The sequence below is a fragment of the Nicotiana tabacum genome, chromosome 1, assembly GCF_000715075.1.
Source record: "Nicotiana tabacum cultivar K326 chromosome 1, ASM71507v2, whole genome shotgun sequence".
Taxonomy (NCBI): domain Eukaryota; kingdom Viridiplantae; phylum Streptophyta; class Magnoliopsida; order Solanales; family Solanaceae; genus Nicotiana; species Nicotiana tabacum.
Window position 1 is genome coordinate 156,256,068 of NC_134080.1, and position 7,126 is coordinate 156,263,193.

A 7,126-nucleotide genomic window follows, 5' to 3' on the forward strand; every position below is an offset into this window, starting at 1 on the left:
TTACTGATCCATTCAGAGGAGCACCGTCTGGCTTTGATGAAAATCCTGAATGAGGCTCATGTTCCTGAAAAGATCTCTGTAAATCATTTGGGAAAAATAGCCAACAGAATCTTTGAGACGAACAGAATTACATTTGCTGATGACGAATTACCTGTGGAAGGTACTGAGCACAACAGAGCTCTTTACCTCACCGTGAAATGTGAAAACTCCGTAGTAACCCGGGTATTGGTTGACAATGGGTCAAGTGCAAATATCTGCCCTCTCTCCACTTTAAGCAAATTAAAAATTAAAGAGGAGAGGATCCAGAAAAATAATATTTACGTACGGGGATTTGACGGTGGAAGCAGAGATTCATTTGGCGACATAGTGTTGGAACTAACAATAGGGCCAGTTGAATTCACAATGGAATTCCAAGTGTTGGACATAACTGTTTCTTACAACTTGTTGTTGGGTCGACCATGGATCCATACTGCTAAAACAGTCCCGTCAACACTACATCAGGCTGTCAAGTTTGAATGGGATCATCAAGAAATAGTCGTGTATGGAGAAGAAAGTTTAAATGCTCACAGCAGTACCATTGTACCGGTCGAGGGAACAGAAAATGACCAGGGACCATGGGTATACCAAGTGACTGACATAGTGTCGATAGAGAAAATTCCAGAGGGGAAATACCTTCCAAATCCAAAGATATCCTCTGCATCAGTCATGGTAGCTTATGAAATGTTAAAGAATGGCTTTATACCCGGCAAAGGTCTGGGTTTATCTTTGCAAGGAATTATACAACCAGTATCTCTCCCCGAGAACTGGGGAACATTCGGTTTGGGGTTCATACCCACTGCCAATGACGTGATAAGGGCTAGGAAGCTGAAACACCAAGCATGGGTTCTTCCAAAACCAGTCCCACATCTGTCAAAGTCTTTTGTCAAGACCGGTGCTAAAAATCGCCCGATAACAACAATTCCTAAATCCCGGGTCAATCCTGAGGAGGAATTAATTGAAAGGTTCGAGAAATTGTTTAGTGATGTGAATATGTTGGAAAGCGGAGAAGGGTGTAGCAACGTAGAAGTTCAATTCATTGGGCCAGAAACAAAGCTCAATAATTGGAAAGCCACTCCTCTCCCAATTCGAAAGGAGTCTTGGTAGTTTATTTTGATTTTCTTTCAGTCTGTTTGGGTTACTTCAGGGTTGTAATCCCAAAGCTTATCTTACAGTTTGAAGTGTGCAAAACCTTGTTATCTTTCATCATCCAATAAAAAGCAATTTCCTTTTTATCATTCCTGATAGTTTTCTTTTCTTTTTTTCTTTCCTGTACAGTTCCTTTTACGCTGGCTCTAGTGATATGGCATGCATGAGGAATCCTCATCCCAGTCTTAAAAATCAATCTGGTTCCAAAATATTAATTCAAGAAATATATTATGAGTCAGAGTATGATGAAGATGAGGTTTTTGAAGAGATTAGTAAAGAGTTAATTCATTTTGAGGAAAAAATCAAACCTAACTTGAGTGATACCGAGGACATCAATATAGGGGACACGAGTAATATCCGAGAAACTAAAATAAGTGTCCATCTGGAACCAAAGATCCGAGAGGAGTTAATTAAAGCACTCATAGAATTCAAAGATGTTTTTGCATGGTCATATGACGACATGCCGGGCTTGAGCACTGATTTAGTGGTTCACAAATTGCCCACCGATCCAATGGTACCTCCTGTCAAGCAGAGGCTGAGAAAATTCAAGCCTGATATGAGTGTGAGAATTAAGGAAGAAATCACCAAACAATTGGAAGCAAAGGTCATTCGAGTCACTCGATATCCTGTTTGGTTGGCTAATGTCGTTCCTGTGCCAAAGAAAGACGGCAAAATTAGAGTATGCGTCGACTATCGCAATCTCAACAAAGCAAGTCCAAAGGATAATTTCCCATTACCTAATATCCATATTTTGATCGACAATTGTGCCAAGCATGATATAGGGTCTTTCGTGGATTGTTATGCCGGGTATCATCAAATTCTAATGGATGAAGAAGATGCAGAAAAGACGGCATTCATCACACCATGGGGAACTTATTGCTACCGGGTAATGCCATTCGGTTTAAAGAACGCCGGAGCAACCTATATGAGAGCAATGACCACAGTGTTTCATGATATGATACACAAGGAGATTGAGGTATACGTGGACAATGTGATCATAAAATCAAAGCATCAGGCCAACCACGTTGGGGATTTGAGGAAGTTCTTCTTAAGACTTCGCAGGTACAACCTCAAGCTTAACCCTGCCAAGTGCGCATTTGGAGTTCCATCTGGAAAGTTGCTGGGATTCATAGTCAGTCGACGAGGCATCGAGCTAGACCCATCAAAGGTCAAAGCCATCCAAGAACTGCCACCTCCAAGAAACAAAACTGAAGTAATGAGTTTGTTGGGAAGGTTAAATTACATCAGCAGGTTTATTGCTCAACTCACAACAACCTGTGAGCCAATTTTCAAATTGTTGAAAAAGGATGCTGCGGTCAAATGGACTGATGAGTGTCAAGAAGCGTTCAATAAAATAAAAGGGTACTTGTCAAACCCACCCGTGTTGGTCCCGCCAGAGCCAGGAAGACCTTTGATTCTTTACTTGACGGTTTTGGAAAATTCATTTGGTTGTGTATTGGGGCAACATGACCTCACTGGCAGAAAAGAACAGGCCATCTACTACCTTAGCAAGAAGTTCACAGCTCATGAGGTTAAGTATACTCATCTGGAAAAGACCTGTTGCGCCCTAACATGGGTAGCTCAAAAATTGAAACACTATTTGTCATCCTACACTACTTACCTCATTTCTCAGTTGGATCCATTGAAATACATTTTTCAAAAGCCTATGACAACGGGAAGACTTGCAAAGTGGCAGATATTGCTCACAGAATTCGACATCATCTATGTGACTCGAACTGCAATGAAGGCTCAAGCACTGGCCGATCATTTAGCCGAAAACCCGGTCGATGAGGAATATGAGCCATTGAAAACTTATTTTCCTGACGAAGAAACAATGCATATCGACGAGGTGGAGCTAATTGAAAAGCCTGGCTGGAAACTTTTCTTCGATGGAGCCGCTAACATGAAAGGAGTCGGAATAGGAGCTGTAATCATTTCTGAAACAGGGCATCACTATCCTGTTACGGCTCAATTGCGATTTCATTGCACCAATAATATGGCTGAATATGAAGCTTGTATTTTGGGGTTAAGGCTAGCCGCAGACATGGGTATCCGAGAAATCTTAGTCATGGGAGATTCGGATCTTTTGGTACATCAAATTCAAGGAGAATGGGAAACCCGAGACTTGAAGCTCATACCATACCGACAATGTCTACATGATCTTTGTCAGCGGTTTCAATCAGTGGAATTCCAACATATTCCAAGAATCCATAATGAGGTTGCCGATGCATTGGCTACCCTGGCATCAATGTTGCACCATCCGGACAAAGCTTATGTAGATCCAATACATATTCAAGTCCACGATCAGCACGCTTATTGCAATATGGTTGAAGAAGAATTTGATGGTGAACCATGGTTCCACGACATCAAGGAGTATATCAGGATGGGGATATATCCCGCACAAGCCACAGAAGATCAAAAGAGGACCATTAGGCGATTGGCAAATGGATTCTTCTTAAGCGGAGGAGTTTTGTATAAAAGAACACCAGATCTTGGATTATTAAGATGCATAGATGCCAGACAAGCTGCAGCTGTCATGTCTGAAGTACATTCAGGAGTTTGCGGACCCCACATGAGTGGATATGTATTGGCAAAGAAAATCCTCCGAGCCGGTTACTATTGGCTTACCATGGAGCGAGATTGTATCAGTTTTGTGCGCAAGTGTCATCAATGCCAAATACACGGAGATTTGATTCATTCTCCACCATCCGAGTTGCACACAATGTCGGCACCATGGCCCTTCGTTGCCTGGGGCATGGATGTGATTGGACCAATTGACCCAACAGCATCCAATGGGCACAAGTTCATTCTGGTAGCTATTGATTATTTTACCAAATGGGTTGAGGCCAAGACATTCAAATCAGTGACCAAGAAAGCTGTGGTCGATTTTGTCCATTCAAATATCATATGTCGATTCGGAATCCCGAAGGTGATCATCACAGATAACGGTGCTAATCTTAACAGCAACTTAATGAAGGAAGTATGTCAACAGTTTAAGATTACACATCGTAACTCTACCCCATATCGGCCCAAGGCGAATGGAGCAGTAGAAGCAGCCAACAAAAACATAAAGAAGATACTTTGGAAAATGATAGAAGGTTCAAAACAATGGCATGAAAAATTACCATTTGCATTATTGGGATACCGCACTACTGTTCGCACTTCAGTAGGAGCAACTCCTTATTTGTTGGTATATGGCACTGAAGCAGTAATTCCCGCAGAAGTTGAGATTCCTTCCCTTCGGATCATCGCCGAAGCAAAGATTGATGATGATGAATGGGTCAAAACCCGTCTGGAACAGTTAAACTTGATTGATGAAAAACGATTGGCCGCAGTATGTCATGGTCAATTATATCAAAGAAGAATAGAAAGAGCATACAACAAAAAGGTGCGTCCCCAGAAGTTTGAAGTAGGTCAGCATGTGCTGAAACGTATTCTTCCACATCAGGTCGAGGCAAAAGGCAAATTTGCCCCAAATTGGCAAGGACCATTCATTGTGACCAGAGTATTATCAAATGGTGCACTATGTTTAAAAGATATTGAAGGCAAATGCATAGATATGGCGATCAATTCTGACGCAGTAAAGAGATATTATGCATAAAATTTTTGAATGTTTGTATTTAGCATTATTTCGAAGATTGGAATGACAAAGGCAATTTATTCTGCTATCCAAACACTATACCCTTTGTTTCCCCCCTTTGAGCCATACTTGTTTCTTTCCTACCCCCTCTTGGAAGCAATAAAAAAAAATCACTATCATTTGGTGAACTATATATATAAATTTATATATAAAAAATCACTATTATTTGGTGAACTACGTTTGACCTGATTCCTCAAAGAAGGATACGTAGGCGCCTCACGGCTCGGTCATAGGGTGCACAATATACATAATGTGCACAAAAAGTTATGTCAAGCGACCCCAATCAGAAACTAGGGCAGAAATTGTATTGGAAGTAAGAAAAAGATTCCAAGAGTTGTAATTTTAAACCCATACCAGAACTGTTTAGCTTTTAATACCTTTTCCATTTCTAACCCCATACCAGAAAGACCTTTCGACCACTCTTAGAAAAATGCTGAGTCAAGCAAATGAATATGGTTCATAACACTCTGATACAAACAAGAAAAGAAAGTAAAAATGAGAGAGTCTTATAGGTGAAAACCCACACGGGCACCATAAGGCGACGGAAGTTGAGAGGAAAGTAAAATGAGAGAGTCTTATTGGTGAAAACCTTCATAGGCACCCTAAGGCGAAAAGGAAGTGAGAAATGAACAAATGAGGAAGGTTTATCGGTGAAAACTCTTTGAGATATTGCAAGTCCAACAGGTCTATGAAATGAAAAATGAAGTTGGATTACGGAAATTTTGGGGAAAACAAAAATGAGACAATTGAAAGGAGATTGATTAAAAGACTGGGTTGATTAATCCGAAATGCATACCCTGATCATTGGTGCCGGTAACTCCAATCAGATAAGTTTTTATTCTTTCTCCAACAGTCATCCAAACTTGGATTTTTCTTTTCATTCTATAATTGTCGAAATCAGTGTTATTTCGTCACTAATAATCTTACTTTTCTAAAAAGCTTTGAGATAAGTTTTATTCCAAACAAATAAGAGGGAATGTCAAGGTATACTACCAAGATTCAAGGTTACAAAATACAGCCACGAAAGGTGGGAGATAAAAGATATGGGTGTAAGAAAGGTGAAATCAAAAGTGGATCAACAAAGTCAGAAGGGACATATGATTACAGTTAAAAGGGTTTGAAGGAAAACATACAGAGGGGAAGAGAAGCGAAGAGATCAAGGATCAATTACAAGGACAAAACAGTCTTTTCAACCATTCCAAGGCAATAAAGAGAAACGAAGAGAAGCATCACCATCGGCAAGAATACCCCAGTCAACCACCCTGCTTTAAACTAACGAAGTTTTCTTTGATTTAAAACAGGGGCAAATACAATATTTGTGTCAGGAAATACCTGGTAAAGAATTAAAGAAGTCAGGCGTCCACCTGGAGAATGAGGATAAGAATTAAAGAAGTCAGGCGTCCACCTGGAGAATGAGGACAAAGAAAAGAAGAAGTCAGGCGTCCACCTGGAGAATGAGGATGAGAAAAGAAGAAGTCAGGCGTCCACCTGGAGAATGAGGACAAAGAAAAGAAGAAGTCAGGCGTCCACCTGGAGAATGAGGATGAGAAAAGAAGAAGTCAGGCGTCCACCTGGAGAATGAGGATGAGGAAAGAAGAAGTCAGGCGTCCACCTGGAGAATGAGGATGAGAGAAGAAGAAGTCAGGCGTCCACCTGGAGAATGAGGATGAGAAAAGAAGAAGTCAGGCGTCCACCTGGAGAATGAGGACAAAGAAAAGAAGAAGTCAGGCGTCCACCTGGAGAATGAGGATGAGAATTAAAGAAGTCAGGCGTCCACCTGGAGAATGAGGATGAGAATTAAAGAAGTCAGGCGTCCACCTGGAGAATGAGGATGAAGAAATTGAAGAAATCAGGCGTCCACCTGGAAGAATGAGGACAGAAAATTAAAAGAAGTCAGGCGTCCACCTGGAGAATGAGGATGAGAATTAAAGAAGTCAGGCGTCCACCTGGAGAATGAGGATGAGAATTAAAGAAGTCAGTCGTCCACCTGGAGAATGAGGATAAAGAAAAGAAGAAGTCAGGCATCCACCTGGAGAATGAGGATGAGAATTAAAGAAGTCAGGCGTCCACCTGGAGAATGAGGATGAGAAAAGAAGAAGTCAAGCGTCCACCTGGAGAATGAGGATGAGAATTAAAGAAGTCAGGCGTCCACCTGGAGAATGAGGATGAGAAAAGAAGAAGTCAGGCGTCCACCTGGAGAATGAGGATGAGAATTAAAGAAGTCAAGCGTCCACCTGGAGAATGAGGATGAGAATTAAAGAAGTCAGGCGTCCACCTGGAGAATGAGGATGAGAAAAGAAG